Source organism: Cryptomeria japonica, chromosome 11 (genome assembly GCF_030272615.1).
Source record: "Cryptomeria japonica chromosome 11, Sugi_1.0, whole genome shotgun sequence".
Classification (NCBI taxonomy): domain Eukaryota; kingdom Viridiplantae; phylum Streptophyta; class Pinopsida; order Cupressales; family Cupressaceae; genus Cryptomeria; species Cryptomeria japonica.
Genome location: NC_081415.1, coordinates 559,021,218 through 559,045,025, shown reverse-complemented (window position 1 = coordinate 559,045,025; position 23,808 = coordinate 559,021,218). Strand labels below are relative to the sequence as shown.

At 35.6% G+C, this 23,808-nt stretch overlaps 1 non-coding gene across 1 annotated transcript; it reads right to left on the bottom strand.

Annotated features, from left to right (window-relative positions):
• Nucleotides 1-20,222: 20,222 nt before the first annotated feature.
• On the bottom strand, nt 20,223-20,295 carry TRNAM-CAU (transfer RNA methionine (anticodon CAU)). The gene has a single exon. It is a non-coding gene; the product is annotated as a tRNA-Met (tRNA).
• Nucleotides 20,296-23,808: the final 3,513 nt, after the last annotated feature.

Sequence of the window (23,808 nt, the reverse complement as noted above, 5' to 3'; positions counted from 1 at the left end):
AACCCATTTGGAGTGTACACACCCCGTTGAAGACACATGGCACTTTGGCCACATGTCTTCTCTCCTTTGACACTTTCCCTCTCATGAGAAATTTTTTAAGATCCTTGCCACTTGTCACCACAAAGATGACATGTGTCCTTAATTCCAACCTCTTTTCCAACTTCTTCATCCTTAGCCCTTGATGTCTCTAGCTCAGATCATGATCGTCGATTCCTACCACCTCAGCCTTGGCCTTAGAAATCCTATAAATACCCCTCATTTTCATCAATCAATCCCTTCCATTATAGCTTAATTGCATTGTTATTATAGTGAATTTGCATATCTTTAACATTTAGCATGTTTAGTAATTAGACCATTTTAGCATCTTTAGTATAGTTTGAGCATCATAATCATGATAATCTATTTTATTTTGAGCATTTAGGACAATTAATATAGATTAATTTGGTATCATTTGATAATCTTGAATCATCTTAGAAGGATGTAGCTACTCACAACTTGAGTTGTCACTTTGAGGGTCATTACTTGCTACTGAGAGCCGCCTATCAACCTTGAAGGTCCTTGAGATTAGAGGAGGATGGTACATTTCAAAGGAGGCTAAGAGTTTGTATTTATTTTAGCTTTTATATTTTAGTTTTCATTTTCTTCCTATTATTCATATTGTTTCATCTATGTGTTTTCTATTAATTGACACTATTTTTACACACAAATTAATTGGTGCCCACAATGGGGCTTGACCCCATTGATTTATAGCAAAGTTTTCTTACAGGAAATTTTCTTGATAGGTTCTCACAGATCTGCAAAGTAGAATTATGGAAACATAGATTATCACTATTAGAATGTAGTTTTGTGCTCTTGGTCATTGCTCCAGCATTCTCATCAAATGAAATAGTGTTATCATGATCTTTAGTTACGCAACACAGAGGATTTGTCCCTTAATTCTATCTTTTCTCTATTTTGGAAGTTTTGGTCTCTGTTATAGTATTTTTGGTATTTGTTTCAGTATTTTAGGTTGATAAAATAGCGTTTCTAGTAAACATAACAACATTTCTAGTAAACATAACAATGTTTCTGGTTAACAAAAAAGTATTTCTAGTAAATAGAATAGCATTTATTGTTAACATAACAACACTTATGGTTAATAAGACAATGTTTTTGGTAAACAAAATAACATTTTGAGTAACTGATTCAACATTTTCTTGTTTTATTTTGCATTCTTCATTTCTGCTTATAAAATATCTTTTTCAAGAATCTGATTTACAGGTACCTTATTCGTTGTCAAAGATTGGAGTTATAAACCCTTTTTCCATCAAATACTGAATGCTAAACTACTAACATTGTGTGTATCTATAGGATATTGTATTTCTTTTTATTAAAATAAGCACATAGACTAATTAGAAAGGCAAATAACAAACATGTCTTTGATGATAAGCAAGTATGCTCTCACCTTTATTAGGTGATCAGAAAGATAGACTCATCATATTTTATTTCATTAGTATATATCTTTAGCAGGCCTACCTCCCGAGTAGTCTATAAGGTCGGGTGAGAGGGAACAACCCAAGTGGCAATGAGCAAAGCCAAGCAATTTGAGCCACTATAAATAAATGTGTTTGTAATGAAAGTTACAAATGACGAGTGTTACATGCTATCATAATGGTGTCATGTTTCCCTTAGTACCTATATGGTGCATGAAAATTTGTAGAGCGTATCCTCTATAGGTTGGGAAGCCTACTTTAACAAAGTGGAAAACATTACTGATTATGAGCACTCAAACGACACCCTTACCGCTACCACTTTTTAACTATAAGCTACTTGGTCCAGCTTCAAACATTATTATTCTCTTAGTGTAGGGAGGGGGAAGAATCTCTCCCAAAGAAACTCACCATATTTCCCTCTTGAGCATATGTGTGAACTCCCCTTTTGAGTTCTTATTGCTAGTCTCATAATGAGACTCCACTAGTTCTCACAAAGGCAATAACATGTGTGCCTTTTAGGGGGTCGCAAGGCTATGTGAGTTGACAGGGTACTAAGATGTGGGCTGAGAAATAATAATGAAGCAAATTTATTTAGGATAGAACTGATTGGTGTGTCTTTCATGTTATATACCCATGAAAACTTGGGCTTTATTTAAGGCCTCGAACATACACTTTATGTTTTCCTTTGATACAAAGTCAAGTTGTCTATTTAAAATCTAGATTTTATGTTTTTAAATTAAATTAGAATATCATCCATTAAATATCAACAAAAAATTCAAACTCAAACTTTAAACTCTCGTATTTACACATTTCACAATAGATTAGCTCTCTAGGTCTAAATATTAGCTCTCTAGGTCTAAATATTAGCTCTTTTAGTCCAAACTTTAGCACTCTGGGTCTAAACATCAACGTTTTGAGCATTAACTTTAGAGTTCTAGGTCTTAACATCAACGTTTCTAGTCCTAAGTTTAGAGTTCTCAGGCTTAACATCAGTCTTCTTGGTACTAAGTTCAACTTTCTTTGTCTTAGAATCAACTTTCTAAGTCTAAACTTTAGCATTTTCAGTCAACAAAGTAGAATTCTGGATCTTAAAAATAATGTTCCTAGTCTTGGAATTAGTGTTCTCAGTCATTCTTTCAACGTTCCTAGTAAACTGTAGAAAATACAGAGAACAAAAACAACCCTTTTTCAGGCAGTTAAATATTATTTTGGATCATCTTTTTGAAATATTTTTTAGTTTATCTCTATCGAGATAAATTCAAAACCATGTTTTTACAAGTAATCATCTCAAAAAATTTTAGGATCCAAACATATCAAAGTGCATAATCACATATCTTTGATAACTGATCTATCAAACTTAGTTTCTCATCAGGATTTATCATCCTTCATCATGAAACTACAACACTAGATCAAATTTAAGCTAGTTCTCTTAATAGGATATATCTTTCCTATTATACTTGGTCAAATCATAACAGAATTTTTCACTACAAACAAGGATCACAAAATCTTGGAAATTCTTAAATACTTGCATGGCCATTTCTAGTCGTTTGAAAAAGAAGAAGCTTAGTCAGAAAGATATCCTGAAAAGGAGAAAATTTATTTACATAAACTGCAAACTCTTATTGAAACATCACACATTTGAACACCGCTATCATGATTATCTACGTGCTCATGGAAATGAGTTTGACAACGAACCTCTGAGAATGCATTCCTTTGAACAAAGATCAAGACTATCTCAATATCTCAATAGAATTAGTTGAATCAACTTATCATATTTACCTCAACAATTAATCACCTATTGAGTCACAAATTCAAAACTTAAAACCTTTCAAAAAGTTTGGATCACTTGTATGCTCATATTAATGAGGAACCAAAAACAAAAACTCAAAAGAAAGAAAAGAAAAACACCTACAATGGGAGAGGGGAATCCTTTCTTTTGTCAATTTGGACATGAAGATGATGAAGAAGAAATGACTAATGAAGTACTTATAGAAATATAACAAGATCCCAAATTTGGGAAATTTATGGAAAAGATGTTAGAAACTGAAAAGGAGAAATATTTATTGATGCTAGCTAATTCAGGTTGTAAACTACCTCAAAACTTTGACATAACAAACTTAAGACAAAATGCAGAACCAAGTGATACCCGACATACTAATGACCAACCTAAGAATACACTAAATCACACTCATAATGAAACTAATGATGGGACAAGAAATTACCATGAAACAAAAAATGATGTTGACAATCCTCTTTTGACACTTATGCAACAAATGTGAACACTCCAACAAAAAATACAAGATATGCAAAGAGGAACTGTCAAAAGATATTCATTGGAGGACATTTGTCCATACCCTTTTGATAGGAGTTTAAATATTGCGCCTTTTCCCCACAATTGTGAGATCCCTAAGTATCACAAATATGATGGAAAAATGGATCCTCAAGATTATATCAGAGAATTTTGCACCTTGAGCATGGATTTTGCACATAATGAAACATATCTCATGTGTTTATTCTCAATAAGTCTAAGTGGACAATCTATGAAGTGCTTCTCAAAAATACTACTAGGAATTAGATCATTTGAAGAACTTGTGGATAAATTAATAACACAATACTCTTATAACATACAACATGATATCACAATGTTGGACTTGTGCAACATAAAAAAAAAATGGAGAACCTTTTATGACCTTACAAAGATGGAGATGCTTGTTTACTAAATATTCTAGACCTATGCGAGATAATAAAAAAATGGATATTTTCATTGACAATCTCACAAGTGAAATGAGATAGAGGTTAAAGTTACAATGTCCTCCCAATTTTAATAAAATGATTGAAAATGGAGTCAACATAGAAGAGGTTAAGCCTCCCGCGGGCTAGAGGAGTTGGCTTGATTCTTAGGTTTTCTCCTCGAGGTCTTGGGTTCAACTCCTTTGCCCATGAATTATTCTACTATGCACACTTGGGGGTGAGTGCTGATCGCCGCACAACCCCAGGGACTAGTCTCACCTCAGATCACCTCTCTCCTGAGCCCCAACTTGGTTGTTAAAGGCTAAGGTAACATTCTAGGTTTGAGCGCTAGGCTGAGATGTGGGGATACCTTGAGGATAAAAAAAATAGATAGAAGAGGTTTTGGTTAAAAAGGGAAAATTAAAAATTTACAAAGAAGGAAATAACTCTTTCAAAAATAACAACAAAAATAACAATCATAACAATGATAAACCCAAATTTTGGACTAGAAATAGAAACATTGTCAATGATGGATTGGTAGATTCAAACATGGGGGCTTCACTTAGTGAACCTAGGTTATATCACCTGCGTTCATGGCATACCAAATAATCCCCCTATTTTAAAAAAATATTGCCTAAACTTATTTTTTTCCACCCTCTTTCATACATAATATAAATTAAAAGCCCCCCTATTTGCATAAAATATTGCATTTTTCATAACCTGAATTAAAAACCATCCTATTTTCACCAGTGGGCAATATATTGCATCCTCATTTTTGGGATATTAAACCCCCCAATATGAACACACGTGATATGATATTTCCTATTTAGTGAAGTTGTCGTGGATTCAAATAATTTGTAACCAAGGCAACCCATATTCAAGCTATCAAGTCGCGCACCAATGGTTAACCAAGATAACAACACACCAAAACCATGTTTTCCTAACTTTCATAAGAAATTTACCAATATTTTTGAGCCATTACAATCGACACTAATGACACTTACTGCAAACAAACTGATCACATTGCCAGGAATAAGAGACTTCAAACCTAAAGTGAAACCATCATGGTGGAATGACAACCATTTTTGTGATTACCATTGAAACAAAGGACATCAAAAAAGTGATTGTCAAAGACTCAAACACGTCATTCCATACCTAACTAATAGTGATCTCATAATAGTGGATGGATATAAGACAAATGACTCGCACACGATATTCAAAACTCCACTTCCAAACTATGAGAAGGGTGAACCATCAAACACACATGATCACTTAGGGAAAGAAAAAGTTAACTATGCTCACACATATGACAATGTGGTTAACATTATCATCGTTAAAGAAAAAGAAACAACCAGATCCAGAACGTGCTATTACTAGAAGTGCAGATAAAGTGACCTTCTCGGGTCCAATAACCAACATAACATCAACTTATAGACAATATAACCTAGTAGATCAATTGCACAAGACCCCTGCGTAAATATCAATAGTAGAGCTATTAAAAATTTCACCAACACAAAAAGAGATTTAGGAAAAAAATTTAGTAGAGACCACTATCTCTAAGGATTTGGATACTAACCAATTCCAGGCCATGGCAAGACATCTAACAATGCCTCAATACTTATCCTTCATAGAAAATGACAACATGTCCTTACAACATCCTTATAATGCTCTGCTAGATATTGAATAGCTTATCCATAAAATGTGTGTTAAACGTGCCCTCATAGATGGGGGAGCCGACTTGAATATTTGTGCATTAAGATTGGTCCAATCTTTAGATTTTTATGAAGAAATAGTGGATCCCAAAAGGAATATCACCATAAAAGCATATGACAAAGATGAACGCTCTTCTAAAAGAATAGTGATATTACCTCTTAGAATAGGACCCATACAAGGGACACAGTTTGTTAAGTATTAGACATGAATTTATCCTACAACATACTTATAGGGAGACCTTGGATCCATGATATGCAGGTAGTTCCTTCAACATATGATGCAGCCATAACCGGTAAAACCCTCAAAGAGAATCAACCAGCTTATGTAGCAAGAGTAACACAACAAAAGCAATGAGAAAACATAACAATATCACATAAATAGATCATATTATTGCTTTAAAATTTTTGGCAACCATACGGTTATCATCATATAACCATCAACGAACATCCGGTAGCTAACCGATTACATGCAGGCTATCACCTATGTTAGCATCCCCTCAAATTTTCATTAGAATTTCAAACTCGGAGATCGCCTTTGGTGTTTATTTTCTCTTTCGGTCCTATGTTTCCTTTCTTTGAACCTAAGTTGTTGAACCTTTTCATAGTTCAAAGGTTCAAGGTTCAAAGCATGCTTTAAGTAATGCTCTTCGTGGCTTTGTGTTGTGGTAAGGCAAGTGCATTGTTGTAACTTGTATTGAACTTTGAACCCTTGAACCTTTTTGGTTCAAGGTTCAACTGGTTCTCTTGCGTGAGTCACAACTATGTAATGTTATTTAACGAGCAAGTGTGAACGTCTTAAGTCGGTTTGGAACTTGAACTTTGAACTATTTACAAATTGCTTCAAGGTTCAAGGTTAAAAACTTCACTTTCTGTTTGTTAAAGGTCCTTGCTCATCCTCAGTGTTGTTTTGAGCTGCAGGTTGAGAATTATTTGTTCCATCTCCTTGAATTGAACTTGAACCATTGAACTCTTCATGAGTTGGTCCAAGGTTCAAAAGGTTCATTCCAAGTTGGCTTTAAAGACTTTAATAACACTAAAGGTGGAGCGATAAAAAGGAATATTCCCAACATCTTATAGTTTAAAATTCTAAATTTAGAAAGAAATCATGAAAGCATTAACTGTTTGTGTGGAATTGATGGGTAACTAAGAAAGTGTCAGGTTCCTATCATATCATTGTTATTTCACACATTCAAATGAATCACTATGAGGCATGTGTAGATATTTCTCATCCATTTTCCCATTTGTTTTAAAAAACACATGAATTCTCAAAATTGTAAAAGTTGTAGCTGCTATTATTGAAGGAGCCAGAGACGTCGAAGGTAATTTCAGCTCCATTTTGCCTAGGGTTTCATAGATTTGATGGTGGTTACAAGTGAGTTTTGATAATCTCCCTCTACTATGTTTTTATCTCACAAGGTTGGTCAAAGTAGGAAAGATCTTTTATTTTGAAATAGAATTTTGTCTTGTTTAGGAATTGATGTTTAATGTAAAAGTGGCCTCAATGAGGCCAATACTTCCAAAAATTGGTCAATCATAATGCTTGGTGACTATACTTCCAAAGTTGGACAACACCTCTTTGGCCCAAGCTAACTTGGGATATTTCTTAGAAAGAGCTAAAAACCCTAGAGTTGGTTCAATGATGGAGAGGATAATAAGAAGTGGCCTGATGGAAGTCACTTCTTTTTCAAACACTGCTCCTTGTCTGGATTTGGTAATAGCATGCATAAACATATATGATGTTGATAACAAGTGCATTAGAACTAGTAGTGGCGAGTTGTTAGAGGAGATTAATAGAGAGACAATAATGGTTGCAATGGGATGGGATCCCACATAAGGAGCCATATGAGGACTGGTCAATTGGGACCTCATATGTGTTTTTCTCTAAGAAGAAAAGCACATATAGAAGCATTATTGCAAGGAATTGGCTTTTCAAGGTTAAAAAAGGAGGGTCCCAATTACCTAAGCCTCTTACCAGGGAACATTTCATCATAGAGGTGTGAGATATCATCATAATGCTCAATAGACTTAAAGGAAACTCACACTCTTTCTACTAAAAATGAATGCATAATGAGCCATGTGTAGATAGAATGAAGGTCTATGACTATTACCCTTACCTGCAACAACATAAGTATGCAAAGTATTTCATTAGATGGAATGATGTTTTCATAGGAAGGCTTGCTTTTGAATTGAAAGAGGATATTAATAAAAGAATGTCAGCTAAGGCCATGGAGTTGGTCCGCATCTATGGAAGTTATTTCATCTATTTTTCCAGATTTACTTATATCCGAGTAGGAAGTTTTGAAGGTGAGCTAGTCAAACTACCTAGATATGCTTTTGACAGTTATGTACTAATTGAAGTGAGCTGTCAATTGGCTCACATTTATAAAAGATTAGGGACAAAGGGTAAATATGGAGTTGTTATTCCTATTGAACTTGGTTATTATAGTTATAAATCGATATCTGATGCCTTGAACTTAGAATTGGAGTTCAAGAAAATGAATCTGTAGCCTTACATTGCCAGACAAAAATTTGACAGCAGGGGATACATTGTAGAAAATTTCAATGTGGATGAGCATTTCTTCTATGAACCCCAGTTAGAAGATTACTGGAAAAATTGTGGCGATGAATTTGAAATGAGGAGGAGGTTATCATCAAGGTTCACTCTACAATAGGTTATTACCATGAAATTTCCCATTAATGTATAAAGTATACAAGAAGAGGTAGGGGAAGATGTCTTAGATCCTGAATTCAATGAAAAGGTTCTAGGGCAGCCAATTCCTGAAATTGACTTGGACAAAAGAGAGGAAGAAAGAGTTCAAGTCAAGTCCTTCAATGTCATAAGAAGAACAAAAAAATGGCTAAGGGATCAAAAGTTTAGAAAAGATTCAAAAATGCCTCCAACTGAATTAACAGTTGGTCCATGTGCTACAACTTAGATTCCTACTTCTTCCACTAATAAGATTATTGATATTGCAGGTGACACACAACCAATTATTGAAGAGGTTCAACCTAGAAGGTTAAATAGGTCTCCACTGAAATCTTTAGCAGTCCGAGTTACTTGCTCAAGGAGAAGAAAGAAGAGCAGAGAACCAGTGGTGAACCAAATTGTTGTCGACTTGGATCCGGGCGAAAAAACTGAAGTGACAATGGATCAGCGAGTATTGAAGAACCCTCCATTGTAGGATACAAATGCAAGTATGAAACCTGAAGAAGGGCCAAACCCAATGAGCACTCTGACTATTATTGAATCCCTGGATGCTCGAACACCTCCACCGTCTAAAGAAACTTCTAGCACTCCTCGATGGCTAGGAGCGTCAATTGGGAAGAAATGTAATGTTGTCCCTATCACAATTCCCATGGAGGATATGGTGAGCAAGTGCCTCGAGAAAGTATCTAAACCAAAGAATCTTAATGGTGGAAGTGGATGAGGCAACAAGTCATTGGGTGGCAGAAGTAGCTAAACCCATCTTAGGCAGAGATTCAAAGAAGGCCACTAAAGATGATTTTACTATGGAGAAAATTGATTTGGAAATTTCTTCAAGAGCGATAGATGCTAAACATTTGGAATCCTCCACAAAGAGGATGATATCCTAGTCCTAGAAGGATGAGAAAGATAAAAAGGAGCTGAAACAGGTCATCACTAAAATGGCAGAGTACATCAACACCATACACCATCCAAGCCCCCAGCCACTGTCTCAGATGATATTTTGCTTTGACCCCAAATCAGCGGTGAACCAAAATCTATTAGATCAAGTCCAGAGGAGCCGCATGATAGCTGAAATATTTGATACATGACTTAATTCTATTGGACAACAAGGTCCAGACTACATTGTCAGCCTGGTTAAAGTATATGGAGATGCCATAACTATGAGAAAAGAACTAGAGCTAGAAACTATTGCATGGGAGAAGGAGAGAACCAAATGGGTGATAGTCTTGGCCCAAATGAATGATGTGCAGAAGTTTGGTGTGATGGAATTCCTAGCTGAAAAATGACTGGAAAATCAGGATGATATTGTGCTTTATGTGTCAAGAAAGAATGTCGAATGGATAAATTCAGTTATTAGGCAAGGCCATGAGGAATTTGTTAAATTACTTAAAGGGTTGAAGGATTTGATTGATACAATGTAGAAGGATTTAAAGTGCATTGATATACGAGTCATGAAGGAGGATGGATAGACAATCGAAGCTGCTGTAGATATGGCCAAGATATTCAAAGAAATAGTGCAGCTTGTAAAAGAAATGAAATCTTTGACCACCGATGACTTTTCAAAAGTGGCGAGGATAGAGTCGATGTTGATGGTTTTCTTTGATCACTTGGTGGCACATAAAACAAAGGTTATGCAGGTGAACTTGGACAAGGAAGCAGTGTGTCCAACACATCGGAGTCGCGTACTTTCACGTTATCTTGAAATTTTTAGCAGTGCATCTGGAGTGGCGCAATGTGTGTGGTGCCATGGAAAAGATAGACAAATCAGCGGTCACTTCTTCCACGATGGAATCCCAATCAGCGAACGAATGAGCTATCATCCTATCTGTAGTTTTTTTTATTTAATTTCATAAAGTTCAAAGCAGATGATTTCTTTGACTCTAGGTTAGATTTAAAAGGTTTAGGGTTATTTTGTAACAAACTACTAGGCTGGATGCTATATATGTAAAAAAAGCAAGCTTTGTTAGGGTCCGAAAAACTTTGATTTGGAGGAACAGATTTGATTTTCCTTGAATTTCTTAGAACTGATACTTCTGGTACTTGAATGAAATGCTATTTTGATGCAATCTTTAAAATCTATGAGTTTGAAGGATTAGTGATCTCTGTTGAGATATATGATGATGTGCGAAATATTTCATTTCATTGCCATTTCTTTCCATGTTTGTAAATTCATTGATTTTCATTGTTTACAATAAATTTCATTGTTGTTTAAATGACACTGATTCCCCTTGTCCCATGAGGCATGAGTGAGAATCGTTCAGTATTTACACTACTTTGAGTTTACCTTATTTTGAGTTTATTGAATGGATATATGTGGAAGTAGAAGTCTGTGAGCTCTAAACTTAAAAATAGATATTTGTAGCATTCTTTTATGTTGATGAATGAATGTGAAAGCCTTTCACACTGTCAGGTGAAAAGTGTATTTGTTTCTAAATTAATTGCATAAAAATTCATTATAAATCTCATGAGGAGCTACCCTCTAATGCAGAGGATGAACCTTAATTCGGTTCACCCAACTATTGGTTCATTAATTTTCCTTTCATTAGGGGTGTGCATGAGTCAATATTGTAATATACATATATAAATTAAAGAAAGGAAAAATCTATTAACCAATAGATTTTTGGTGACTCTACTGGGGAGTTGAATCACAAGACTGGTCGCCTAGTTAGAGGATATCAAGAATTGGATTACCAATTTTTAAGAATATTTTTGGGTGTCATCAAAGTTTTTCACTATAGATAGACTAGAGTCAAGAAGATATACTAGGTCGTGAAGGCGAGAAGGGATAGCTGAATCTATTTTCCAAGAATTGCAGAACATAGTTTTTTAGCCCTCCTTTTCACCTCAGAGATGAGCAAGAAGTATACCTCCTTTTCTATCTCCTTCATTTCCTATAACCTTAGTTTGTCAGGCTCTAACCTTGCATGGTATTTCTTTACCCAGTATAATCAACCCGACCCCTCTCAATATGATTCTTCCAATGACAACAAACAATCCTTGGGGGGCTGCAATAGGTCCATGAAACTTAGGTTTAAATATGAATTCTCCACCCAAACGAGCGAGAGATCACTTGCCAAAATTTAGTGGTGATGGGAAGACCACGATTGATGAATACTTGAATGCGTTCAATTTTGCTTATGGTATAATAGCTGTCCAACATGAAGATGTTGCAGTGAGGCTATTTATACAAACACCAACTGGATCTGCTATGGATTAGTTCTATCACCTGCTAAACAGTGTAATAACAAATAGGCAGGACTTGAAAACATGTTTGGAAGCAAGGTTCAAAGTAGCAGAGGATGAAAACTCTCTTTTGGCTCAATTGGCCCAATTAAAAAAAGAGATTCCAGAATCCATGAGAGATTTCGTAGCAAAATTTGATAAGATTGTACATAAAATTCATGTCAATCAGAAACCCTCAGATGACAATTTGTAATGTTTTTTCATAAATTCCATGCCTTTAGAGATAGGTTTCTTGATCTGCACACAAATATTTGCAACCTTGAGTGATGTTAAAAAACTTACCATTGAGTTGGAGGATGACTTGATCACTATAGGAAAGTGCAAGAGAGAAGTACACATACCCAATGATCAACCCTCTACTTCTTTGGATCCTATAATATAGAGACTGATGAGTGATGTAATAACTCTTAAAAGACAACTACCTAAAGCTAGTACATCTTATTCATCACCTTATCAAGACATACCTAGGAGGAATACAAATCAGTCTCTGAGGATTGGAAACAAATCCTTACAATTACCCCCAAACCAACAAAGATTGGCGATTGAAGCTTCACCACCAAAAGGGAGTATGTGTTTTCATCTTAGAGATGAGCATGATGGCAATTCTTGTCCTGAAATGGTGTGTTATGCGCAGTTGATTAGTTCTAAAGAGATTTCAAATGAATTGAGTGAAGAAGAATATTTTAGGCAACCCGACGACTCTGAAATCCACTTCCTAGAGTACGAGTCAGATTCAGAAAGAGGAGGTGACATATTGGTTACTTTAGAGGATCCTTCATGTGTTGTGTTGATAAGAAATCAACAAAATGTAAAACCTCAGGGCATCCCTTCATCCTCTTCTATGAATTCTAAAGGTAAGGAATTTTTTTCCAGATTTCATAACAATGATCATAAGCCTCAAGAACCTCAGTTGGCAAAATTTGTAGAAGTAGAAGGTTCATTTGATATTGTAGTTTTGTAAATCCTCCCAGATCCAAATTACACTAGCTGAGTATCTTAAATTAAATCCCAAATAAATGGATAGACTTGTTAAGTTTGTAAAAGGAAATAGTGTATTACAAGATAATGGATCACAATAGTCAGTAAATGCTACATTGTCTTCCCAAAGTGATGTGTCAGCTCATCTCATCACTCATGAGGTGACCCCTAAAATAACTGCCCTCCAAACTGATGATGCTTTGTCTGTTCTTGAGTCAAAACTTGAGCCTTTTCATATATCATTGTTCATAAATGGTCATAAATTAAACAACTGTATTATAGACTTAGGTGCATCAGATAATATCATGCCATCTACAGTAGCCAAAGTGTTGGGGTTATCCTTGACAAAAACCTTTGGCAAATGTTATTCAATGGACTCCAAGCAAGTACCCTTATTAGGACAGATCAAAGATGCTCAAGTAGTCCTTGCTGCTCACCCAAATAAAAGAATCAAGCTAACTATTCTAATAGCTGATATCCCTGCAAGCTATGGCATGTTACTAAGTCGTACATTTTGTAGAGACTTGGGAGGTGAGATAAAGATGGATTTTTCTCAAGCCACTATTCCTATAGGAAAAAAATGAGTCATTTTGTAGCCTAAACCTAAATGTAAGTTCACCATTTTTCCCTCTAATGATCTAAAGGCTCAAATTTTGTATCATGAATGTCAATTTGGAAATTACATGATTTTATCTGATAATGTAGCTATAGAAAATGTGTCACAACTGGAGGCAGAAGAAAATTTATGGCTAATGGAGTTTGATGGGAGTTGTGTAGCGCTAGGTTCTAGTGTAGGGGTAGTTCTTATTCCTCCCTTTGATATTCACATTCCTTTTTCTTTCAAATTAAAATTCATGAACACAAACAATATGGTTGAGTATGAAGCTTTATTGTTGGGGTTGGCCGAAGTGAAGAAATTGGGAGTAAAGCTTCTCCAAGTCAAGGGAGATGCAGAGTTGATTGTGAAACAGGTTAGAGGATTGTTCAATGTTAAAAATGAGAGATTGAAGCATTACCAAAACAAAGTCTGGGATGAAATTGAATATTTTGATGCATTTTCTATTCAGGCCATTCCTAGAGAACAAAACTCCAAAGTAGATTCTTTAGCAGTATCGACTTCTTTATTGATTCCTCATCCTGAGTTTACCAATGATACTTATCGAGTGGACTTAATATATCAGCCTAGTGTTCTTGATAACTTTGAGTTTTGGCACGTCTTTGAAAATGATAAACAAATTAAAAATTTCATGCAGTGTATAAAAAAATTTGCTACTACATTCTCTGAAGGGTCAGATGTGAAATGTAAAGAAATTTCACTAGAGCGGGACAAAGAGCTGGGTGATGGAGTTATGCAGTTAAAAGGGAATAAGATTCCTAAAGGGTTGGTCTCTTTATAATGTCTCTTTGATCACCATGTTGCTTATAAGAAAAACAAAGATGAACAGATTCCTGTAGTCTAAGATGTTGGAGGTTATGAAAGAATTAACATTGATACTGAGGAAGATCCCAAGTATATAAATCTATGAAAATGTTGCACACCTACTGAGAAAGAAAGGTTCATTTCTCTCTCATTGGAATACAAAGATGTTTTTTCTTGCTGTTACGATGACCTGAAGAACTTCAGTGAAGGAAAATTCCAACATCACAATCCTCTGAAGCCTAGAGTGAGTCCTTTTTGGCAAAAGTTTAGAAATTTCAATCCTAAAGTATCTAAAGCAATATTTTAGGAAGTAGACGAAATATTGAAGGCCAGGATTATATACCCTATTCACCATTCTACGTGGATAGCCAACATTGTCCCTGTCGAGAAGAAAAATGGGAAAATAAGGATTTGCATGGACTTTAGGAACCTGAATTAGGCCAGTCTCAAAGATAATTACCCATTACCTACTATGGATCATATTTTGTAAACGGTTTCAGGTTCAGAAATGATGTCCATGCTTGACAAATTTTTTGGTTATAATCAGATCAGTGTTTTAGAAAGTGACTAGCATAAAACTGCCTCCATTACTCCTTGAGGTACTTTCGCTTATAACAAGATACCGTTTGGTCTGATAAATGTAGAGGTGACCTTTTAGAGGGATATGGACCTATGTTTTGGTAATTTGAAAGATAACATAATTGTTGTATATCTTAATGATTTAACTATCTTCTTGAAGGGAAGAAAGCATCGCCTGAGAGACTTGAGGCAAGTGTTGCAAAGGTGCCGTGAACATGGAGTGTCATTGAATCCAAAGAAGGCAGTATTCGGGGTGACAAAAGGTAAATTGCTTAGTCACATTGCCTCTAAAGAAGGAGTAAGAGTGAACCCTGAGAGGGTAAAGGCAATTCAATAGCTAAGTCTCCCATCAAACAGAAATGCAGTCAGATCTTTCTTTGGACAAGTAAAATTTTTGAGGAGTTTTGTTCCAGATTTTGCAGAAACCACTAGGTACATTGTAAATCTGATCAGTGAAAGGCAATAATTTAAATGGAATGAAGAGGGAAATAAATCATTTAAATCAATAAAGGAGGCCATTGCCCAGACACCTGTTCTCGTTAATCCAGATTTTAAGAAGGATTTTATTATCTATTATTATGCCTTAGAGCATACTATGTCAGTAATTTTGCTACAAAAGAATGAAGATAATGAAGAATTTCCAATATCCTGCATGAGTGTTCCCCTAAAGAAACATAAATTGAAATATTCCCTGATCGAAAAGAAAGCGTATGCAGTCTTGAAAGCTTTAAAACAATTTAGGTACTATATTCTTCATTCTCACGCAGTTGTTTATGTGCCACATTCTGCAGTTAAGAGCATTTTGACACAATAGGATATAGTAATGAACAATAGGGTCTCATGGGTATCTAAGATTTAGGAGTTTAATTTGGATATTAAACCAACAAAATTAGTGAGAGGACAAGGTCTATGTAAGTTGTTTGCTGAAAATAAGAATGAAACGACTGAGGAGCTCCCCTTCGTCTTATTTGTTGGGCTTCAAGATTCCTGGCTTGCAGACATTGCATATTACTTAACCTACGGGGATTGTCTAGTGCATCTTTCTCCAAGAGAAAAATGGAACGTGAGAATAAAGACTACCAAATATGCCATTTTTGATGATGTGTTGTATAAAAAGGGGTTGGATGGAACTTTCCTGTGCTATGTGGATAAGTCACTTCAAGAGTCATTGTTGAAGATCTTTCATGATGAAGCTTGTGGTGGTCATTTTTCATCAACAGTAACTACTTACAAAATCTTGAGAAATTGTTATTATTGGCTAGGTATGTTCAAAGATGCATATGCATGGGTAGCCAAGTGTGAAAAGTGTAAATTATTCACAGGTTTACCACAACTTGAGACATTACCTCTTTGACCAATAGTTGTGGATGAACCATTCAAACAATGGGGTTTATATTTTATAGGTCCCTTGTCACCTACCTCAAGTGTAGGGCATACACACATACTGAGAACAACTGATTACTTCACCAAATGGGTTGAAGCTATTCCAATGTGGAGGACAACTTCTGAGATTGTTTGTAGTTTTCTTACAGAAAATATTTTGGTTTGATTTGGAGTTCCTCAAAAAATTGTAGCTGATAATGCAACTAAATTCTCTTCTACTGAGATTTCATTATTTTGTTATGATCATTGGGATATCTCTCACTCAATCTTCTGATTATTACCCTCAGGGTAATGGCCAGGTGGATTCGAGCAATAAAAACCTCATAAATATTATGAAGAAATTGGTGAGTGAAAATTTCAAAGACAGGCACAAAAGATTTTATGAATCTCTTTGGGAAGATTGTACATCTTCGAAAAGAGCTATAGGAATATCACCTTTTGAATTAGTATATGGCATGGGCGCTTAGGTGGCACTTCCCTTAGAACTTGCGGCTTCCAAGTTACAGACTGTCATTGAGGATGTGTATTTTTTGGGATTCTCTGGAGAAAAGGATTATGCATTTGATGAGGATTGATGAAGAAAGGGACAAGCTAGTTGATCAGATCATAGAACATCAAATGAGTGTCAAGAAAATATTTGACAGGAAAGCCAGGCCACAAAAATTCATGCAGGGTGATTAGGTTTTACTTTGGGATAGAAGAAAGGAACTAAAAGGGGTGCATGCGAAGTTTGAATCTTTATGGAAAGGACCATTTGTAATTCAGGAGGTAAAAGGCCCTAACTCTTTCAAATTAGCATATCAAGATGGTTCTATTCTTCCCCTGACCTGTAATGGGCATGATTTGAAGCTATATCAATTGTAAGCGAGAGTCCCTCGTGAGTCTTGTACATAAGTTTTGGTTTGTTTAGTTTGTTGTTTCTATTCCATTTTTGTGTTTGTTTTGGTCCATTTGAATGAGGCTTGTTTGTGAAACCAGAGATCCTAGGGTTCATGTCTAGGTCCCTTGCCGTCCCAGTCCCCAATCAAAGCCAATGTTATCATCCATCAATTTTTCATTAGAATTTCAAACTCGGAGATAACCTTTGGTGTTTCTTTCCTCTTTCGGTCCTATGTTTTCTTTCTTTGAACCTAAGTCATTGAACCTTTTCATAGTTCAAAGGTTCAAGGTTCAAAGCACGCTTTAAGTAATGCTCTTTGTGGCTTTGTGTTGTGGTAAGGCAAGCATATTGTTGTAATTTATATTAAACTTTGAACCCTTGAACCTTTTTGGTTCAAGGTTCAATCTGTTCTCTTGCGTGAGTCATGACTATGTAATGTTATTTAATGAGGAAGTGTGATTGTGTTAAGTCAGTTTTGAACTTGAACTTTGAACTATTTACAAATCGGTTCAAGGTTCAAGGTTCAAAACTTCCCTTTCTATTTGTTAAAGGTCCTTGCTTGTTCCCAGTGTTGTTTTGAGCCACAGGTTGAGAATTATTTGTTCTGTCTCCTTGAATACCATTGAACTCTTCGTGAGCTGGTTCAAGGTTCAAAAGATTCATTCCAAGTTGGCTTTAAAGACTTTAATAACATTGAAGGTGGCGTGGCAAAAAGGAATATTCCTAATATCTTATAGTTTAAAATTCTAAATTTAGAAAGAAATCATGAACACATTAACCGTTTGTACGAAGTTGATAAGTAATTAAGAAAGTGTCAGGTTCCTATCATATCACTATTATTTCACACATTTGAATGAATCATTATGAGGCGTGTGTAGATCTTTCTCAATTGTTTTCTCATTTGTTTTAAAAAGACATGTGAATTCTCAAAATTGTAAAAGTTGTAGCTGCTATTATTGAAGGAGCCAGAGACGCTGAAGGTAATTTCAGCTCCATTATGTCAAGGGTTTCACAGATTTTATGGTGGTTACAAGTGAGTTTTGATAATCTCCCTATACTTTTTTTTTAGCTTAGAAGGTTGGTCAGAGTAGGAGAGATCTTTTGTTTTGGAATAGAATTTTGTCTTGATTAGATATTGTTGTTTAATGTAAAAGTGGCTTCAATGAGGCCAATACATCCAAAACTTGGTCGAACATCATGGTTGGTGAGTATACTTTCAGAGTTGGATGACACCTCTTTGGCCCAAGCTGACTTGGGAGATTTTGTAGAAAGGGCTAAAAATTGTAGAGCTGGTTCAATGATGGAGAGGATAGTAAGAAGTTGCATAATGGAAGTTGCTCCTTTTCCTACCACTGCTCCCTGTTCGGATTTAGTAATAGCGTGCATGAACATATATGATGCTGATAATAGGTGCATTAGAACTAGTAGTGGCAAGTTGTTGGTGGAGATTAATAGAGAGACAATAATTGCTGCAATGGGGATCCCACATAAGAATCCATACCGGGACTATTCAATTGGGACCTCATATACATTTTTCTCTGAGAAGAAAAGCACATATAGAAGAATTATATCAAGGAATTGTCTTCTGAAGGTTCAAAAAGGGGGGTCCCGATTACCTAAGCCTCTTACTAGGGAACATTTAATCATAGAGGTGTGAGATATCATCATAGTTCTCAATAGACTTAAAGAAAACTTGCACTCTTTCTACTAGAAAGGATTCCATAATAAGCCATGGGCAGACAGACTGAAAGTCTATGCCTATTACCCTTACCTGCAACAACAAAAGTATGCAAAGTATTTCATTAGATGGAATGATGTTTTCCCATGAAGGCTTGCTTTTTAATTGCAAGGGGATATTTATAAAATAATTTCTATCGAGGCCATGGAGATGATTAGCATTTATGGAAGTTATTTCATCAGCTTTCTAGATTTACTTATATCCAAGTGGGCAGTTTTGAAGGTAAGCTGTTCAAATTACCCAGATATACTTTTGATAGTTATGTTCTAATTGAAGTGAGCCAACAATTGACTCACATTGATAAAAGATTAGGGACAAAGGGTAAATCTGGAGTTGTTTTTCCTATTGAACTTGGTTATTATAGTTGTAAATCAGTATCTGATGCCTTGAACTTAGAATTGGAGTTCAAGAAAATGAATCTGCAGCCTTACATCACCAGACTAAAATTTGACAACAGGGGATACGTTGTAGAAAATTTGAATGTGGATGACCATTTCTTCCATGAACCCCAGTTAGAAGATTACTGGGAAAACTATGGTGATGAATTTGAAGTGAGGAGGAGGTTATGGTCAAGGTTCACTCTACAATAGGTTATTACCATGAAAATGCCCATTAATGTATCAACTGTACAAGAAGATGAAGGGGAAGATGTCTTAGATCCTAAATTCAATGAAAAAGGTTCAAGGGAAGCCAATTCGTGAAATTGATTGGGATAAAAGAGAGGAAGAAAGCATTCAAGCCAAGTCCTTCAACTTCATAAGAAGAACAAAAAAATAGCTAAGGAATCAAAAGTTTAGAAACGATTCAAACATACTTCCCCATGAATTAACAGTTGGTCCATGTGCTACAACTCAGATTCCTACTTCTTCCTCTAACAAGATTGTTGATATTGCAGGTGACACAAGACCACTTATTGAAGAGGTTCAACCCAAAAGTTCAAAGAGGTCTTCACTAAAATATTTAGTAGTCTGAGTTACTCAGTTGAGGAGAAAAAAGAAGAGTAGAGAACTAGTGGTGAACCAAATTGTTGTAGACTTGGATCTGAGTGAAGAAACTAAAGTTATAATGGATCAACAAGTATTGAATAACCCTCCATTGCAGGATACAAATGCAGGTACGAAACTTGAGGAAGGGAAAAACCCAATGAGCACTTTGACTATTATTCACTCCGTGGATGCTCAGAAACCTCCACCATCTAAAGAAACTTCCAACACTCCTTGATGGCTAGGAGCGTCAATTGGGAAGAAACATAATATTGTCCCTATCACAATTCCCATGGAGGATATGGTGAGCAAGTGTCTAGGGAAAGTATGTAAACCAAAGAAGCTTAAAATGTAGGCCGTGGTGGAAGTGGATGAGCACAATAACTTTTTATTGTAGTACATCCAGCAGGAATTGAACCCGCGACTTCCCAATTATGAGTTGGGTGCTTTAACCATTCAGCCATGGATGCCATGGTAAAGCAGAAATAAAAAAAGTTGATTTTAAATTGAATTCTAATTTATGTTTCTAATTTTCAATAAGAAAGAGATTTGGGATTGTTAGCAATTTCTATAGGATAAAATGCTAATTAAAGGAACAATACAGATAGATAAGATCTAATTGGGGGGTACAAATAGAGATTCTTAAATTAATGAAAATTGAATGAAAGAAGTATCGTTCTAAATAGGGTCTAAAAATCCTATTTTATTTTTGGTATGTTTGGTTTCGTATAATAGATACCTATCTATTTTTTGCCCTTTTAAAAAAAGTATCCACAAAAAATCTTCCTCTCTTCTGTAGGTATTATTATTAATGTTTAAATATTGCATTGTTTACTAATTAAACTCTCTCTCTGTAAACAGGGGAGACAAATTGTCTTTGCCTCTAGGTCATTGGGTACCAGAAGTAGCTAAACCTATCTTAGGTAGAGATTCAAAGAAGGCCACTGAAGATGGTCTTACTATGGAGGAAATTGATTTGGTAGTTGCTTCAAGGGAAATAGATGCTAAACACCTGGAATCCTCCACAAAGAGGATGATATCCATGTCTCAGAAGGATGAGAAAAATAAAAAGAAGCTGAAACAAGTCATCACTCAAATGGTAGAGTACATCAATGCCATACACCATCCAAGCCCCCAGCCACTATCTCAGATGACATTGTCCTTTGACCCCAAATCACTGGTGAACCAGAATTTGTTAGATCAAGTCCAAAGGAGCCGCATGATAGCTGAAATATTTGATAAATGGCTTGATTCTATTGCACAAAAAGGTTCAAACTACATTGTCAGCCTAGTTAAAGCATATGAAGGTGCCATAACTGTGAAAAAAGAATTAGAGATAGAAACTGTTGCATGGGAGAAGGAGAGAACCAAATGGGTGGCAGTCTTGGCCCAAATGAATGATGTGCAAAAGTTTGGTGTGATGAAATTCAAAATTGAGAAACCAGTGGAAAATATGGATGATGATGTGTTTTATGTGTCAAGAAAGAATGTCGAATGGAGAAATTCGATTATTAGGCAAGGCCATAAGGAATCTGCTAAATTACTTAAAGGGTTGAAGGATTTGATTGATACAATGTAGAAGGATTTAAAGTGCATTGATATACGACTCATGAAGGAGGATGGGTAGGCAATTGAAGTTTCTGCAGATATGGCCAAGATCTTCAAAGAAAGAGTACATCTTATAAAAGAAACAAAATCTCTGACCACCGATGAGTTTTCAAAAGTGGCGAGGATAGAGTCGATGGTGATAGTTTGCTTTGATCAATTGGAGGCACATAAAGAAAAGCTTACGCAGGTGAACATAGAAAAGGAAGTGTGGAAGTAGCATATCCAACACATCAGACTCCCATACTTTTAGGTTATCTTGAACTTTTCAACAATGCATCTAGAGTGGTGCAAAGTGCATGGTGCCATGGAAAAGAAGGACAAATTAGTAGTCGCTTCTTCCACAATGGAGTCCTGATCGGCTAACGGATGAGTTGTCATCCTATCTATGACTTTTTGTTTATTTAGTTTCATAAAGTTCAAAGCAGACGGTTTCTTTGACTCTAGGTTAGTGTTAAAATGTTTAGGGTTATTTTATAACAAACTATTGGCTTGGAGGCTATATAGGTAAAAAATGCAAGCTTTGTTAAGGTCCAAAAACTTTGATTGGAGGAACAAATTTGATTTTCCTTGAATTTCTCAGAATTGATACTTCTGGTACTTGAATAAAATGCTATTTTGATGCAATTTTTAAAATCTGTGTATTTGAAGGATTAGCAATCTTTGTTGAGATATATGCTGATGTGTAAAATATGCCATTTCATTGCCAGTTCTTTCTATGTTTGTGAATTCATTGATTTTTGTCGTTTACAAGAAATTTCATTGTTGTTTAAATGACACTAATCCCCCTTGTCTTGTGAGGTATGAGTGAGAATCGATTAGTATTCACACTACTTTGAGTTTACTTTATTTTGAGTTTATTGAATGGATATATGTGGAAGTAGAAGTCTGTGATCTCTACACTTGAAAATAGATCTTTGTAGCATTCTTTTGTGTTGATGAATGAATGCAAAAGCCTTTCATGCTTTCTGGTGAAAAGTGTATTCGTTTCTAAATTAATTGCATAAAAATTCATTGTAAATCTCACAAGGAGCTGCCCTCTAATGTAGAGGATGAACCTTAATTTAGTTCACCCAGCTATTGGTTCATTTGTTTTCCTTTCATAAGGGGTGTGCATGAGTCAATATTGTAATATACATATATAAATTAAAGAAAGGACAAATCTGTCAGCCAACAAGCTAGATACAATCCAGCTGGGACTCTAAGAATCAATCGGATCACAAAATGGGAATCTAAATCCTTAATGTCAACTTTATTTTCTGTACCCCTACAAATGATTAGATAACATTATATTTATACCCACTAGAACATATCCAAGTCGGCCTCATAAGATTACATTTACTAATGTAGGAAAATGAAATGTGTAAATAGGTTGGCCGTAAGAATTAAAGAAATCTTTCTGAAAAATAATAACCAAGAGGTGTAGTTCAACAAGAAGGCCAACCAAATGCCAAAGAACATTGGATAAGACCCAAGATAAATCTAGATGCCAAGAATCACCCTGGTAATGAAGAAAAACCAACCGGTAAGCACAAGAACTGTCCCAAAACCCAGAAACAGTCAACCAGAGGTGATAACTGGCCAGAAAAGAATCCAAATGAACTAAAAAATTTGGAATCAAGCACATGAACTAGCTTGGAAACCATAAATAAGATCTGCCACAAAAAGAAAGCAACTACTGATACCAACTGGTAAGAACACATAAAAATACATAAAGAACTAGACAAGAACAAAACTGAAAGAAAATATTTTTGGTTGATGCAAGATTTCTCATCGACCTGGGATGCTCTTGCATCTGACAACCTAGGTAGAAAAATATGTTCCATGAGAGGCAACTCATGAATATGTAAAAGGATTCAGGATAAAGACCCCATGCTCAATTTTGATCCAAACATCTTCTTTATCTACCAACCTTTGCTTTAGTTACTCCGACGCCTCAACTGACTTCTCTAACCTCTGACTCTCTTTGTTTCTCTTCTTTTGCTTCGGATTTGCACATTGTCTCTATTTACTATTCTCTTTCTTCTGCAACTCTGATTTTTTTTTGCCATAGGACTTCATCCGGTTTGTCACCATAAGCTCTCTATCATTTGGTTCCATCTTTCCATTAGACTCATCTGTTAGATCCTTCTACAAACTCATGTCACCCTCTAGTATAACCTCTACAACTGGTTCTATCAGATCTTTCTGCAAACCTTTTGTTATAACCTCTACCACCAGTTTCTTAGTACAACAACTTTTCTCAAGACTCATATCCTTCACCTCCTTCTCTTTCTCCTTCAAATAAATCAATGTAAAATTCTTCCCATCCTTCTTGATAGTGCTTAGGTTTCTTCTATAGTCATAAATAGACCTTCTATCAAACTGCCAAGGTTTTC